This window comes from Lates calcarifer, linkage group LG17 (genome assembly GCF_001640805.2).
Source record: "Lates calcarifer isolate ASB-BC8 linkage group LG17, TLL_Latcal_v3, whole genome shotgun sequence".
Taxonomy (NCBI): domain Eukaryota; kingdom Metazoa; phylum Chordata; class Actinopteri; family Centropomidae; genus Lates; species Lates calcarifer.
In genome coordinates this window covers 25,143,108-25,159,873 of record NC_066849.1, presented here as the reverse complement: position 1 = coordinate 25,159,873, position 16,766 = coordinate 25,143,108, and the positions used below count along the sequence as shown (strand labels likewise).

General features: G+C 43.0%; 1 protein-coding gene across 2 annotated transcripts in view; it reads left to right on the top strand.

Moving 5' to 3' along the window:
- The first annotated feature begins 8,878 nt into the window (after positions 1-8,878).
- The window catches only part of adcyap1r1b (adenylate cyclase activating polypeptide 1b (pituitary) receptor type I), a 24,784-nt gene continuing 16,896 nt past the window's right edge, over positions 8,879-16,766 (top strand). The window contains exon 1 of one of the 2 annotated variants that reach the window (XM_018670893.2): positions 8,879-9,257. The gene's annotated coding sequence lies outside the window, so the exon portion shown is untranslated. The remainder of the gene's footprint in view (positions 9,258-16,766) is intronic. The other variant, XM_018670894.2, reaches the window with a different exon arrangement.

The following is a 16,766-nucleotide window of genomic DNA, read 5'->3' as shown; positions in this document are numbered from 1 at the left end:
GGTGTGTGTGTGTGTGTGTGTGTGTGTGGAGTGTAGAGTGTGGAGTGTTTCATCATGCACATGTCTTGATGTGAAGGCACGTTTCAGCACAGCGACACGTTCAGCTCCATGATCTCTGTTGTTTCTCTGAAGCTGGTTTCTGCTCAGTGTATCTCAGTTAACTCCTGACCACAGACCGACACCACAGCCAATCAGCTCTGACTGCACAGGTCACAAAGTCTCTGAAACCTGTTCCAGTAACCAGCATCTCACTGTAAGTGATGAAAACACCATCAAGTGCACTTCATGGTTATTCTTTGTCTTGTTGTGCTGTTACGGTTATGGTAGTTTTGTGTCTGTTTGTGGTCATGTTGTGTTTCTCTGTTGTCGATTTGTATCTCTGCAGCTGTTTTACACCTCTGCGGTTGTTTTTGAATCCTTTTGTTTCTTTATGGTCCATTTGTGTCTCTTCTTTGTTGTAGTGTTGTGCATCTTTGTGCTTATTTGTTTGTCCGGTCATTTCAGTCACTTCAAACAGAGACTGTGGATCAGGGGCTTCCTCGCCGTTTGTGTTCCCGGGCCTGTACCAGTTCAGTCTGGTCAGGAATGACATATTTACCGCGGCTGTGGGTAAAGTTTGATTGGATTTGTACTCAGAGATTACATAGTTGAGGTTAAGAAAAGACTGTGACCTTGTTTCAAAGTAAACCACTGGTGACTGTTAGGGGGAAATGGAATGTGAACATTAATCTGTGTCTGCGTCAAAGTCTCACTCTGGACTCTCTTGACCCAGCAATCAACCCCGACCTCCTCCCCCAGGAGGTTTTGCAGCACTATAGCAACAGACTACTTCTTCCTTTGCTGATGAGAAACAACATTTCACACAGACACAAGAGGTTTGTTGTCATTAAAGTGTAATCAGAGGTCGTTTTAAACATCTGAACTATGCTGTGTTTCTTACCTCGAGATGTCTGCACTTGTCTGTGCTCACTGGTTTGTAGAGGGTGGGGCTGATGTCCTTTGGTCCTTTGGTCCAAACTGAAATATCTCTGATGCATTCACATAACCTGCACACATCTAAATATACACACATATACACCAGATCCATGGAGACCCCACCCCAAAGCCCACAGGACCCAAAAGGATCCACTGCCAATGTCCTGGTAGCAGACAACACAGGACACCTTCAATATTAAAACAACAACATTAAAAAAGCACCTGTTCCAAGCTTGAAGGCTTAAAGAAATATCTTTCCTCAAAAACTCAAAGCCTGGTCAACAATTTAGAACAATTCTAATAATAATGACAGGGAAAAATTTTAACGAGGGACACCAATTTGTAAATATCTCTCACTCCATTCATCCGACAATCAGACAAGAAAATAACTCCTGCTGTGATTCTGATGACAAAGTCAACCGGACTGAGAGCTGGAAATATCTATTTTTCTTTATTTAACCATTTCCTGGACTGTGTGGGTTTGGCCCAGTTTAAATACTGATGCATAACATATCAAAAGTTCCGGGGAGAATACATTCCATGACATTAAAAGTAATTGGTTTTATAGGCTTCCTTAGGTTTTATTTACCAGCGCAGCTCGATGGGCTGGAATAATCTCTGCAGCTTCTCGTTTGCTTTGGTTATTTCTGTTGGTCTATTTGTACACAGCTCTGGATGGATATTCTGGTGCCAAATATCCTGATTGACTGACAGCTGATGCATTTTCATGCAACGCAATTCAACTGAATACTGACAGGAAAAAAACCCGCACTTTTAATAGCTAGGGGTTTGTGATAGTCGTAAAAAAAAACAGTTTATATCCCCCATCCTCTGAGAATTAGTAAATTACTCTGTCGTGGGAAGAAAGAGCTGGCAAACACACATACATACTGTATACACTAACACACACACACTGCTTGCAGACACTGAGAAATGCATTCTGCTGCAGTGCACTTGTCGTTTCTCACCCTGGCCCGTCGAGCCTTCTGGAGATCAGCATTAATGGAAATGTTTTATTTATCAAGTGAGAGTTGTTCATCGTATTGTTTGGACTGCTAATGTTTAACTCTGCGCTCTGCTTGTCTCTGAGGATGTCTGTCAAAGGGTTTTTTTTCCCCCCGCCGTTTTTCTTTCCATTTATCTCCGTCTTTCTCCAGCGGAGAAGTAGTTTCTCTCTCAGGTCAAATCATGTTACAGAAACAGCAGCGTGTTTGGTGGATGTAGATGCACCAGTTAACGCTGGGTGGATGCTCCCTTCTGTCTGCTGGGTGACTGGGTCACAGAGCTCTGAGTAACTAACTGTCACAACAAATTTATGCGCCAACAAACACACACGCTACGCTGTCATGTCTGGGCTTGGTGTGTGTCTTCTTCTCGGTGGACCAAAGAGGCGAGATAATTGTTCAGGCAAAAGAGGCGCAAACTGCAGCACGCTGATCTTGTCAGTGATGTTACGTGATTAGCTACAGAGAACTTTTACTTTGGTAGATACACATCAGAAATAAATGACAAGCAGCCATGTTTGGTTTTGGTTTTAGCTGGAGGAGCTGACATTTTTCAAGAATTCTGTGGGTCATGTAATTCCCATAAGATTCCCATGGGATGGGAATTCAGATACACTACTCATCGTGTGACTTGGACGGGACTAAATGTCAACAGGGGTGGGCGGGAATAATATTCCCAATAGTCAAATTTTGAATGAATGAATGAATGAACAGTATTTTCTTGTGTGGGTAATGGAGTCAGAGGATTCGGGGAGGACAGCCTTACCACGAAGAGTAAATGATCCTCGTATCAGACAACTGACAACAGTTAGCAAAAGCATGAGAGCAATTCACGAGAGCAGAGAACTGGGTGGCTGAGAGCAGAGCTACCACAGAGAGAGCTGTAATAATCTGGTGATGAGTTGATGGGAAGCAGGTGTAAAGACTGAGTCAGGAACCAGGTGAGGTACCATGACACACAGGAAGATACTTTACATGTCAGAGTCAGTTGGGAACAAGTTGTGGGATGATTTACATGCTGTTCGCCATAAAGTGATTCCTGGAAATAATTTAATTGGAAGTTTTAAATGTTTTAAATGTCAGTGTTTAATAAAGGCGCCTCGACAGTTGAGTCGTGGAGGAAGTCTGGAATGAGGGATCACTTTCACATTTTCTGGGATTGTCCATTACTAAAGGGATAAAAAAAATATAAAAGAGGAGGTCAAAAAATAATTAATATTTATATCCCAACTAGATCCAGTGTGTTTTATTCTAGGGGGGAGTTCTTAAAGAGGTAAACAGGAACACATGTTGTACCTTCTTCTAATGGTTGCTAGAAAATTATAAAGTGTAAAGAGAAAAGTCTCCAGCTGAGGAAGTGTGTGGTCGATCATGTGGGTGATGATCATGTGATGATCATGTGATGCCTTTTTGAATGGTTAAAAACTGTTCTGCTCTCTGTTGCTTTTAACTGAACCTTTGGCACACACTCAAAATGGTTTCTATCATTTCTGCTTCAGTGTTTTTCGCTGCCTTTCCTGTTTAATGTTCTTAATGCATTATATAATTCCCTTTGTGTATAACCTCTGCTGTGTAAATAAACTTGTGGAGAAAAAGAGTCATGATTTACTCAAAGTAAACTTTACATTTTGTCATTTACCAGACAGAAACTGATGATCATTTCGAGGAAACAGCTTTCACTGGAGGAGTTTAGCTTCATGAAAACATACACATCTGAAATGTGCTGGATTCACTTCACCCCATTATTAATTACCTCCAGTCCTTTGTGCAGTTGAATTTAAAGAGGCTACAACAGTTGCGAGATCAGCTGAGCATTAATTATTACTCACTGACCTTTGTTTACTCGATTTACTTGTGTTATTTTCCCCAGTGCCTCGTCACAGTGGCTTATTATTGCACTCCTCCTTCTCAGCTTACTGTGCTGTATGTGCTCTGTTGGGCCTGTTTCCCTCTGGACTTCCCTGTCACTGTATGAACTTGTCTGAAACCTGTTACCCACCAGACACTGGGGGAATAGAAAACTGTCAGGAACATGGGACGTTTCAGAGAGACAAGAACATAACTGTTGAACTGTAAAGATGTGGATGAGGAACTGGGTGAAAGCAGAGGAGGCAATGAGCTGGACAGTCAGGGGGAAAGGGGAATCTATTTCCTTCATCTCCTTAATGGAAGAACTGTCAGTGTATGTATCCATGTGTGCCTGCGGGACCACTGGGAAGCACTGCGTGTCCCTGACAAGTCCCGCCATGTAGCGAGGCCGCTCGCTAGAGTCTCCATGGCAATGGCAGAGCGAGGAGGAAGAGCGGGGAGGTCTGTGAGGACCCATGTGGAGATCGTCATTGATCTGGACGAGACTGAGGCTGGAGAGGATGATTCACTCACTCAACAAAGAAAACAAGAACACAGAGGGGTGAGAGAATACAAGCACAGTTCAGAGCCCGGAGCTTTTTAAAGAGAGCCGTGGACTTGTTGACTTCTCACATTAAATCACACTTTTGTCAGCGAGGACCTGACCAAGATATAGCCTGATAATCAGACTGAAGGGCCATTTCATTAACACTCCATTAATCACTCTGGCATTGCTCTCTTGCAAGCCGTTTTCTGTGGGGGGTGAGGATTTCATTGCCTAAGCCCTCTGACGTGATATTAGTCGACAGCGAGTAAAGTAAAGTTACCGTAAGTGCAGAAGGTCTCGATGGCAGTCGATGCTGTTTATGTTTGTGAGCCAAATGCCAATGTAAATATGTCTTTTGTCACTGGGACTCGGCGTCAGGAAGACAGAGACGTAAAGAAGAGGAGAAGAGAGAGAATGGATGAAAGGCTGAATGTCTGCCAGGCCTTTAAAGCCTCAGGTCCTTTTCTCTCGGTGTGTGAGGTGGATGTGTTGTAAATGTTCCTTCCCAGACCCTCATAAATCATACTGTATTATGAGAGGCCCCGGCCCTCTTCCTCATTTCTCTCTCCCTCCCTCTCTCTCTCTCTCTCCATGCTTCTTCCTCCAGCTTCTCCACAGCCTCGCTTTCAGGTAGAAACTCTGTTGCCATGGTGATTTCAATCGCTGTTATTGCTACGGCGTGCTGAGGCGGACCTGCTACCGGAGAGAGACAGAGAGAGAGGGAGTTGCATTGTATTTACATTCCCGAACATTCGCAGTCGGTCGCCGGTGCCAGCATTTTTCTCCCTGACAGCACGGCTGCCCCTCCCTCTGTCAATCCACAGATCAGATGTGAACAGTGTGGGAGGAATATTAGCAGCATTTAAGAACTAGAAGAATGTTCATTGTCATGTTAAGATTAGTACTGCTGGCTGAGTTAGTATCATCTTTTAAATCTCCTCTTAAAACAGGCTTTTATTGGAGTTTTCAACTTGTATTTATATAACTTCATTTGTGTCTATATTTGTTTTTGTTTGGATCGATTGCAATGATATTCATGGTTCCCAGAGGATGAATCCCAATGACTCAGTAGATCCACTGACTTTTTTCCTCTAGCAAAACCACAAGGTTGACCACAAGTTTAAAAAAAAGTTTGGGTCAGGCAATTTATTCATGACACTCACAGAATAAATCCTGTGGACCCCTTTAATGATTTACAGCACCACCAGCAGGTGGAAATGCTAATGCTAATGTAAGCTAATGTTGCTTGGTTTTAAATGTAATACTTCAGTCAGTAAACTTGCATGTAAATTTACTGCAAACGTCCCAACATGTGACCACGATTGTCGCCAAAATATCCGCCAGCTGCTTTGCTCACTTGACTTAAAAATAAGAGTTTTACTTTCTTGTGCATGCCTCCTGTTTCATGCAACGTGTAAATTACGCCGCCATCTGCGCCAACAACATGTTCTCCTTCATTGGCTGCCATTTTCACAAGTTTGAAAATACGCGATCGAGACAGCACCTAATCAGGGTGAGAGGTGTCGATCTTTATAGCATGAACGAGGAGGTTGTATGTTGTGGTTGTGCAGAAACAGTGATTATAATGTGTGAGGTACTGCAACATTAAAGATTAATAAAAACTTACAGGGCCTCTCAGCTTCAAGGAAATAAACTGGACTGAAAAGAACTGATCTGAAGACAGTGGTAATGAAAGAGGAACAGGGTAGTAGGAGCACTTACCCATTTTTGCTGAAGGACGAGAAGAAAGAGCAAAACATTTTAGCATTTTCCAGCCTTTGGGTGGCTGTGTTACAGTATGATAAGCTACTAAACACCTCCCTGATGATACAGAGTGCAGCAGCCAGTTTTTCTCGTGGCAGGGTTACAGGCTTCAGGATGCAGAGACCGTGTTGATTTAAGTTTCTCTGTTGGTATAACAGTAACTCTGTTGATTTAAAGGGTTCGGTCTGCAGCTCATAAGCGCTGAACGTCAATCAATTAGACACGCGAGGTGTGTGTTTTTTTTCCTCTGCTCTGCTGAGGATGTGTGTGAACTATGGATCTGTGCAGAGGAACCAGGTCAATAGCTTGCAGTTGAGGCGAGACCTGGGATTGATCCAAATCTCAATAGCTCAGTCTTTCTAATTCCATTATCAGCCTGATTATGAATTGTAAGTAGATTTGTTTTTCTTGTGCAAATCAGAGCTCTGCCCCTCTGCTCTTCACTGATGGATTTGTATGAGTTTCAGTTCTGTGTGCTTGACAGGTGTTTTTTTTTTTTTTTTTGTCCAAATGCTCTGAAAGCTTTCTCTCTCTTTCTTTTGCCTCTTTCTTTCCTTTCAGGCATCTCACACACCCCTCCCTCATTCTTCTTCTTCTTCTTCTCCTCCACACACACACACACACACACACACACATCCTCCTCCACCAACCCCCCATTCCCAACCCAACATCCCCCAATTAACCCCCAGCTTCCAGCAGCACTCCACATCCCCTTGCATTGAAATCGTCCAGTTGCTATAGGCAACCCCATACAGCCGCATATTACACCCCCCCCCCCCCCCTTCAGAATTCAGAAGAGGATCAATTAGTGATGATGTCATTGCGTCAAGCGAAACCACTCAAATCCTGATCACGATTCCTTCGGAGTGGCCGAGGCCTGCGTGTGTGTAAGCACATACATGTTTGTGCGCACTATAAATGATGCATGGAGCGATGTGAGAATGAAGCAAAGTAAAAAAAAAAGAGAAAAAAGGAAGAAGGAGAAGAAGCGAGGATTCTTTCTCTGCAGCTCGGGGTGGAAGATGAAGGCAGACTTGAGGTGCCTGAGTCACCACTACACACTGTGTGGGAGGGCTGGATGACAGCAGGATGGGGAACACAAGTAGAGTGAAATCTGACTTTCAGCATGACGGCTGGATGAAAAAGAAGAAACGGATGTGTGTTACATTTTTTTTTTTTCGGGGTGCAGGAGGGAAAGCTGGACGTGGACAAAACAAGTTCAATCCGGTGCTCTCTGTGAGATTTCTCCAAGAGCAGAAGTAGCAGAAAAAATGTGCTGCACATCAAATGCAGACCTCACTCTGCCATTTCTCTGTCAGAGCAAATTGATATAATAACCCACCTCCTACTCCTCTAACCCTGCTGCAACTCTGTCGCCTCTGTCCTCCAGTACTGCAGAAGACGACAGAGCGCTGAGGATACATAGCTTCACAAAGACAAGAGTCAGTCACTTATGCCATTCAGTAAATACTGCTAGAAGTGTGTTTAGCGTCTCTTCCCAGTGGATTGACATGTTTGCTTGTTTCTCATTCTCCTGCAGTTTTATATCAATCACAGAGTAAGATAGAGAGAATATATTTTTAGAGACTCTCTTCTAAAGGCCCCCTCCTCCTCCTCCTCCTCCTCCTCCTCTTCTGTTCATGCATCATCACAGCTGTTAGTAGTAAGAGATTTAGATTCCCAAAAGCAAACTGAACAGAGTCTGTAGACTGGATTGGCGAGAGATTTTAATATTCAGGTGGCCAATTTAAATAAAAACCAACATACAGTTACGTGCTTCCTTGGCATAGATTCTCCATGTCTTTGATGGTGTTTCCCTAATCTTAACCAAACTGGTTTTGTTATCTAAAACACAGACAGGACTCTGGATGCAAACTCAAATCGTGCACTTTGTAAACCCACCATCTGCTCCAGCCACCTCCTGATACCTCAGCTGCTCTTAATAAATATAACACCTCATTCATTCAAAAGAAAAGTGATCTTCAGTTTTTTACACATGGTTTGATTGAAGCATACTGAACCCTTTAGTAAGGCAGTGCAAAATCTCCCATAGGTGGTCAGTTGAAGCTCCACCGTGGCCGGTTGCGGACGTATTTTATCGGATGTTTGCGGGACAGTTTGAGGTCCTGTTGGGGATTTTTGAACCTGTGCCTTATTTTCACATGTTTTGGACTGAGCAGGAAGGTGTTTACATCAAAATACGTCCACTAAAGCGCTTGTTTTTGACACATCATTGAACATCACTATATATCACTACCAGACTCCATTGACAAAAAGGGTGATTTTACAGGGCAGAACATGGGAGCGGCTGGAATACCACTGCTTCAGCCTGTTAGTTAGTTTGTGCTCATGTTTGCTAGTTCAAAAATATTCTTTTAAGGCTGAACCCCATGACAGAACCTATTGATTTGTATACGATTTTTATTAGCACAGAAGGTCACGTGACTCGTTCACTCATATTTCTGGGACTGAATAAAAATGATGATGGTCGCTGTCCGTGGTCCTGATCTGTTTGAATCTGGTGACCCGTTGGAATTGACCTCACACACACACACACACACACACACACTCCCCGCTTGTCCCTGCTTGTTCCAGCACTTCACAGCCATATCATTTTCTCTGTTGAATCTGGTGTGTGACCGGATTATTTAACATAACGCGTTTATGTCTCACATCTATCATGCAAAATTGGATTTGAGCTTCCTCGCGCGCATGTGTGAGCGTTTGTGTGTGGATGGGAGAGAGGGAGAGAGAGAGAGAGAGAGAGAGAGAGAGTACTTGAAATGCTCGGCGCATTCTTGTGTTGAGGGCGAAGCGAGCAGCCATCCTCAGGGCAGCGGAATTAGCTCGAAATATCCCACACTTAAAATTCACCCCTTTAACCCAAAGAGAGAAAACTGACTCCTTCTCTGTCCACCTGGGAATTCCGCTGCATTTTGTCCCCAACTGCGTTTCGGCTGGAAGTTGCGCTGCCTGGAGCCACCGGGGGAGCCTCGTACCTTCGCAGCCCCCCGTGAGGGTTGATCGGTTCCCCCTCCGGACTGCGCAGCCCTTCAACAGCCCGGAGGATCCACAGCGCGGAGAGTTGGCATTTGGAGGAAATCAACCCCGATGCAATGGTAAGATTGAGCAAAAACTGATGAATTAGAATCGTGTTATCTCGAATTAAAGGTCGCGGTTTGCATGCATGCCTTAAAGGATGTGAGGGAGGAGAATGGAAATGAGCATGCCGGGATCTTGCGGCATGTGTCGGCTTGAGCTCAGTGAGGAGGTTCCTTCTCGCACTTCTGCACGATTACTGCACAAAGACATCGAATTTCAGATGATGGAAATTCATTGTAGGGGAATATTAAGAGGGAAAAATGTTCACTGGATTTTTACAACATGCTCTCCAGCATATTGACATATAGATGTCCCATATATCTGTCCATATGCATGAGGAGGCTCAACCTTTTTTAACTCTGTTCAGGCGGTTAGTGAATAATAATGAAGCGAGGACAACTCATGATATGTGATGTTTAAGGATGATGGCAGAGTCAGTGTCACACTGTGCCTCTATGTCTCTATATCATTCAGTCATACATGCATCATTACAGCAGCAGGCCTGTTACATATTAGCTTTTGCAGGAATCCAGCCATAACGTCGCTGTTTAATGTATTTAAGGTTGTAGTACTTGAGCTCGTGTATTCCTGAAGATGTATGAGATCCAGGCCTTTGGGTAAAAGCTGTGAGTGACCTTGTAATGCATCCTACTGTCATGGAATCACAATTGCTGCTTTCTCTTTTCTCCTGCCTGTGTGTAGACGAGTGAGAGAAAAAGGCAGCAGAAGCCGTTCAGCTGTTGTGTGTTTGACAGAGGTGGGGTTCCTCTTACTGCCTCTCACTCCTTAACGTTTGTGAGTGTGTGTGTGAGGCTGAAAGAAAGTGTGTGTGTGCATGTATTCCTGCATGTTTTTGGTTTGATTGCTGCAGATCGACTGATAAAAACAAGCCTCATGTTTCGCTATTTGTTGACATTACTGAATGCTCAGCTGCAGCCTCATTCATAAAGAGTGATGAATGAGTGGCACATCCGCCATGAATCCTGATTCGAGGCCAAACAGGTGCTGTTAGTTCTGTTTAGCAAAGACTGTGATGAGATCAATGCTTACACTCATTGTGGGAGATGTTTTCCAAATCATTTCACTTCGATGTGCATCAGTGAGAGCTGATTGCATATCTGAGCTGGTTTATCCAAAAAGACAACGTTTGTTTGTTTGTGTTTCTGTCTTTGTTTAAATCACATCTGGTGCAGCATATTAGGCAAACTGCAGATCCTGTTTAGATTTGCTTGACTTATGGGAGACAAACATATCTACAATACGTCAGTAAGATGTTGCTGCTAAGGCCTCGGACAAAACATTCGCAAGTGGTGAAATCTCAGGGAAGAGCTTTCCTGTTTCCCAGATCTGAGTGATGCTGACATTTAAATGGCCCAATTAGCCTTGTAGTGTTGGCTGGCCTGAGCAGCAGAGGAGAGAGAGGGAGAGAAAGTGAGGGAGGAGAGGACATTAGGCGTCGGGCCCAGTCTCAGCACGGCAACCTTGTAACACACCCAGTATCATGCATGAGCCGAGTGTCATTTAGTCACATGAAGGAGATCCGGTTATGAACGCTGCTGCAAGAGGCTGCACATTAGAACGAGTGATGGCAGATTTGCCCGAGAATTTCCCTCAATATCATCACTATCAAATACAGTCTATATCCTATATCTGCCTGCTGTGTTACTGATGAAGACAACACCACGCTGTTATGGCTGCAACACTCAATCAAATAGAAATACTAAACATCTTGTGCATCATTTTACACACATTATCCCAAAATTCAACCTTGGGACCTTTGTAATTTTCGTGTTTACGTGTTTATCCACACGTTCGCTTGGCAGAGCTCGAGGGTTTAAATCACTGTTATTGTTTCCTCAGAGTTTCAAAGCTAATAACAAAAACATTAAAGAGAACATTTGGTTTCATACAATCGGTAATTATAACATTTAATTAAATTACTAAGTTAATTGCTTTGATCTGGGAAGGTGGTGGCTACAAAAATCTGATGAAATCCAAACGGTATTTCCTCTTGAGAATTAAAAAATGTTTTTTTTTTTTAAAATCATTAGGAGATTTCTGTTTCTCTCATGCCGTCACATCTCACATTTACAATAGAGGGGTTTTTGTGCAATGGGAACATCCACATACTGAGCACACCCTCTCTAATCTCTTTACTAAACATCAAATTAAGGAAACATTGTCATTGACAGAATGGTTGGTGTGATGTCCAGTTTGCTGTGATGTATATTTATGTTGTGGGACATCACAAGGCTTCAGAGTAACTGCAGCGTCTTTAATCAGCCCTCTGCCTTTAAAGGAAATGAGCAGGGCTCATCTGATCGGCCATTAGTGAAGCTCACAGCTTCTGTATTCCTGCTGCTTATAATGCATTAATCATCTCCATCACTTTGCACCTCACTGTGCCAGACTGATACACTGACAGTAGTTACCAAAATTGTCGTATTAGTCAGTTACACCCATGTGGATTTGCACTGGGAATTGGGTTTGTATCAGTTTTTGAAAAACAGTGCCCAGTAACAGCAGCCTGTCAGATCAGAGTAACTCAGGGCTGAACAGCAGCTTCAGTTAAAGGCAGAACTTTGCCTTTTAAAAAGGAGCTTTCTCTAAATTCATCATCTGTTGATGGTATGTCAGAGTTTCAACATGAAGGTCAGTGTGGTTGCTATAGCAGCCCTGTGTGCACTGTGCCAAAACCAGGAGCAGATACATCTCATCTGGTGTCTGTGGCCTAAAAACATTCCTGATCATCTCATTGAAATCCAGAGAGTCACGAAAAGTAAGTGTCCCTGTGACCTGTGCAGCAGACAGACAGCAGTCAGCTCTACACAGAGCTCAGTGAGTAGAAGCTGCTGTCGAGCATCACAGTGCAGCCATGCAGGAGACGCTGCCGCCTCACTGCTCACTGAGGTCGTGTTGGGAACCAGAGCAGTGATGAGGCAACTTCAGCTGCACGGCTGCATCACAAGGCCCTGCTCATACCTGCTCTGTGCATCACAAACTCCTCAGTCCTTCAGTCGAGTCAAACTTAGCTTAGCTGCAGCTGAAAGATGCTCTAAAGGCAGAAATCTGTTAGTAAAAGATCTACATTCAGGGTTTTTTTCAGCTTCACTGTTGGAAATGGCTCATACTCAACCACACGATAAATAGTAAATTAACATTAATGCAGGTTTAAGCTAAACTAAACAAGTTTTAGCAGTAAAAGTAAAAACCTTTTGTCTTCAGTTTTGGGGGATTTCCAATCAGTTACAGAGGGAGAGGAAGTAAAAGAGAAAGGAGGGAAGGAAGCAGAAGAAGGAAGGAAGACCAGAAAAGGGACAGAATTGAGGAAACAAAACTGGAGTAACTCAGCCTGCCTGTTATGCCAAAGTCATGATCTTGCTCCATAATAAACTGACACGAGGCAGGAACAGTGAATAAGGGTCATAACATCAGGGCAGCTGTAGGGTTGAGGTTCTGTATTGAATCTCATTATCTTTTATCGTTTGCAGGAAACTAAAGTCACAGATTCAGTTTAGATCTGTGATCACAGCTTTTAGTGGCAGATACTAAATTAAGCAGCAAGAACATTTATAGAGTGAATTCATTTTGACAACCTGTGTCTCCAACCTGAGAATGAGATGAGCAGACGATATGACATGTTGATTGGTTCATTAATATTGCTTGTTCTGACACACTGAGATAAGAGCTTGAACATAGTGACTCTGACATCTGATTTCACTACTGTGAACTTAATGAGCTTCAAATATTGATTTGATCTGCAGAGAAAGTTGAACTGGGACTGATGTTCTCTCCGCTCTGCTGAGCGACAAAAACACAGTTCGCTGGTGGTTGAGGATAAATGTTACAGAGTGATGTGTCTTTTCATTCACAAATAATCTTTGGTCCAGTCAGGGGCTTGGAGAGAGCACATTAACGGGCAGGCTAAAGTTTAAGTGGAGCTGTTGGAGGATTAATTAGCTGCAGCTGATGTAATCTTCTGATGGTGACGTCGGCCATTTTTTTTAAAGCGACGATCAGTGCCGGCTAGAAATAACAAGTTTGCAAATGATACTTGCATGTTTTCATTTCACATTAGTATTAAAAAAGAACCTGAAGTATTTTACCAACCCTAGCCTCAGAGAGGTGCATCTGAGGCCCAGTTCAGACGACAAATATTCAGATTGTGACGATAAATTTCTAGCATCCAGCATGAATGTGAACATTGGGAGCGATGAACTGGCCTTGTAACATGACATAATCAAAGAACAGTGATGTGACATCTGGGACGTCCCATGACTCCCCGATGAAAAGCCTAGCATGCCAGATTTGTTTTGTATTTTCCATCATCCCCTACGACATGTTCTTTCATGTTGACTCGCGCTCTCTGGAGTAAACATGGCCGCCTGTTGTTTAGGGGATGCTCTTGACAAGCTTGACATCATGTTTATGTCGTCTTGACCCTCATCCCCAAAGACACGCAGGGGCATTTGTAGTGTTGCCAGTCTCCTGATGAAGACTGTGACTGTATCATTCTTGTGATTAAGAGATTAATCAAGAAAATAATCAGCAGATTAATTGGTGATAAAAATAATGGTTAGCTGCAGCCCTGGTGTCGTGCAGGATCCTGCTCATGATGTTTTAAGTATTCCTTTATTTTTGCTTCAAAGTATCTCTGCCTCCGACTCGTGACTACGCAGCTCTCCAGTGAATTGTGGGAAAAACGGGACATAATGGGAGCGAGAAACCAGGACAGTTTTCTCTCTTCTTCCCACTCTCTCTCTCTGTGTAATATGTGCACCTCCCTCTCCCTCCCCAAAATAAAGACTAAGTCATGTCTGTGTATATTAATTCCTCCCATAATTCCTTGGGCTAAATATAGAGCCGGAGACTTGAGTGACTTACTGTGATATTCAGTGGGAATTAGACGGTCCGGTGCTGGATTAACACATTAGATGATGATTCTTGATGCAGCAGGGAGACGTATTTTGTCTTTTTTCTTCATTTTTCTGAAGAAAAAGGCAGTTGGCGTCCATCAGATAAGGCTGATGAGAGGCAGAAAGAGCAGAGGAGTTTGGGGTTGAAGGTCTTGTAGTGAGTGGAGGGGGGTTAAGCTGGTGCATGCCTTTACTCTGCAGACCACAACAGCTGTCAAAGCCTGACTGAAACATGTCCTGAGGGACTAAACAGCTCCCAGTGTCCCACCAAACGCAAGACACACATCAAGATGACTCACACTCTCTGTCTTTCTTCCTTTTCTCTCCTAATGATGTGTCTCATCACAGAGTTTTCAAAGCGTGTTTCTCGGCAGCGTTACAGGTGAGTGATCATTAAGAAACGCTCGCTTCTCTTCTCCTGCTTATTCCTGAGAGAAATCATTCCTCTTCTCCCGCGAGGATTCGTTACTCTTAACACAAACACCCACTCACATTCTTAAGGAAGCCACTTGTTTTCTTTCCTTTCTGCTCTCTTCACTTTTACTTTTTTCATTTCCTCCTGTTTATCGTCCTCCTCTTTTGAGTGCATCTTCACACTGAGTCCAAGTATTTATCAGTGCCATCATAAACCTGAAGTAAAGACAAGTGTCTAAAATGTGTGCATGTTTAGTCTGGAGAGTGAACATGCCTCTGCGTGAATATGCATGTGTGTGTGTGTGTGTCTGTGTGTGTTTCTTTAATTATGTGTGTGCTCTTTAGACGGAGCATCAACATTACACACACCAGTGTTGAACATGAAAGCCGCTGAGACTCATTAAGCCACTGATTACAGCTCGGGGAGGAGAGTCCTGAGCAGCTGCTGTGCTAACACACACACACACACACACACACACACACACACACACACACACACACACACTATGATGAAAGTTTTTTTAAATTTACTTTTTAAAATTTGTGGGTAACTGTAAATACAGTATGTGTATCCATGGATAACCTTATGTGTATTATTATAGATAAGGCTCAGTCACTTTTCCAGTTGGTTATAGCAGCACCTTTAGGTGTAGTTCACATATACAAGATTATTTTTTAAATGTAGGTTTGCCTGTTTGTTTTGGTCACTGAAAACTGACCTTTTACAGAACTCTTTCAAGGATAAAGATGTTCAGAAACTCAGTTTTCAGTGTTTACAGGCGATTTTGTGCAATGGTGGACATGACCTTTTACCCCAGACCTTGTGTGGTACTTACTTATTTACTTATGTAAAGGATCTGAATACTTCTTCCACAACTGAAAGTAGCACAAAAACACAAACTAAGTGGCAGAAACAAGCACGTTAGCGGACGTACTTTGACGTGGCCACATGGTTTACTTTGCAGCAGCTGTTTGTGATTTTTGTCCCTATCAATCATTTACACCCAGACACGTGAAAATAAAGCTCAGGTTAAAAAATACTGGAGTTAAACTTTTAAAGTGTAAACTAAAGAAAGACAGTTTGATTTTTAGATTGTTCAAAACTTAAGTGACAATTTGTTGGTTGGAATTTTGGTTTCATTATGAAGCATGAAGTAACCACTGAAGTGTTTCTTTGGAATGTTAAGTGTCAGTTTCATGGGAAGTGATTTACTGATAGTTTGTCTTCTCCCTCTCTCTTTGTCTCCACACACACATAAACAACTCAGGGTGAGATACCATCAGTGTTTTGGTGGTTTGTAACGTGTTTTGTTTTTTTCTCAAAAATGAATTAATGGCAGTTTGTGCTCGAGCACTCAACGTGAAAGCTTTTCTGTGGAAGAGCATCAGCAGCCATTATGGTGGCCTTGGCAAAGCTGTGAGCTCCCATTCATGTTGTGTCTTGCTTTGTTTTTTTTTTTTTGTGTGTCCTTCTGTGACTTAGTGCTACATACTCCAGCAAAATATGAATGAAGGTACTGTGTTTGTGTGGGGCTGTAATGCATTAATATTCAGAGTGCAGGACTTGAAACTGTCTGCAAGTAGAAATGTGTTTGCAAACTTTCTACTGAAATACAGACTGAAATTTGGTTTGTGTTTAGTTTTTAATGAAGGTTCACTGCTTATTGCCAAATAAAAACTGATGGACGTTCTGAAATCTCAGTGAGTCTATTTACAGTAGAGCAGAAGAAGGAGCAGAAGGGGGATCCAGGTCCACGTGGTCCAGTTCAGATCCAAACTCAGCAGCTCTCTCAGCTGTTGCTCTTGACAACGGCAGGAGGAGGAGCTTGTTACTGGCAGGGTTTTTTCGGTGGAGTAGGGATGCCAAGCTGCCAAGCTCTCCCTGTGGGACGAGGCCCGAGTGCTCAGTCCTGCTACTTGGCTTTACTCATGCGAACCCTCCAGGCCTGCAGAGTCAGGCTGCATGTATGAGGACACACAGTTACATGCACACGGGTCCATTGCAGACACGCAAGTTGACATGCTTGTGTTCACATGTAGTCTGTACAGAAAATCATTTGACAGGCAGATAATCTCTTTGCAATGGCTTCATCTTCTATCCTCTTCAAACTGCTTTTTAATATAAATTAAAAGATGGAGATAAAGATGTCCTGTACTTCCTCAACATGATTGTCAAATTATTTTCATTATCAAATA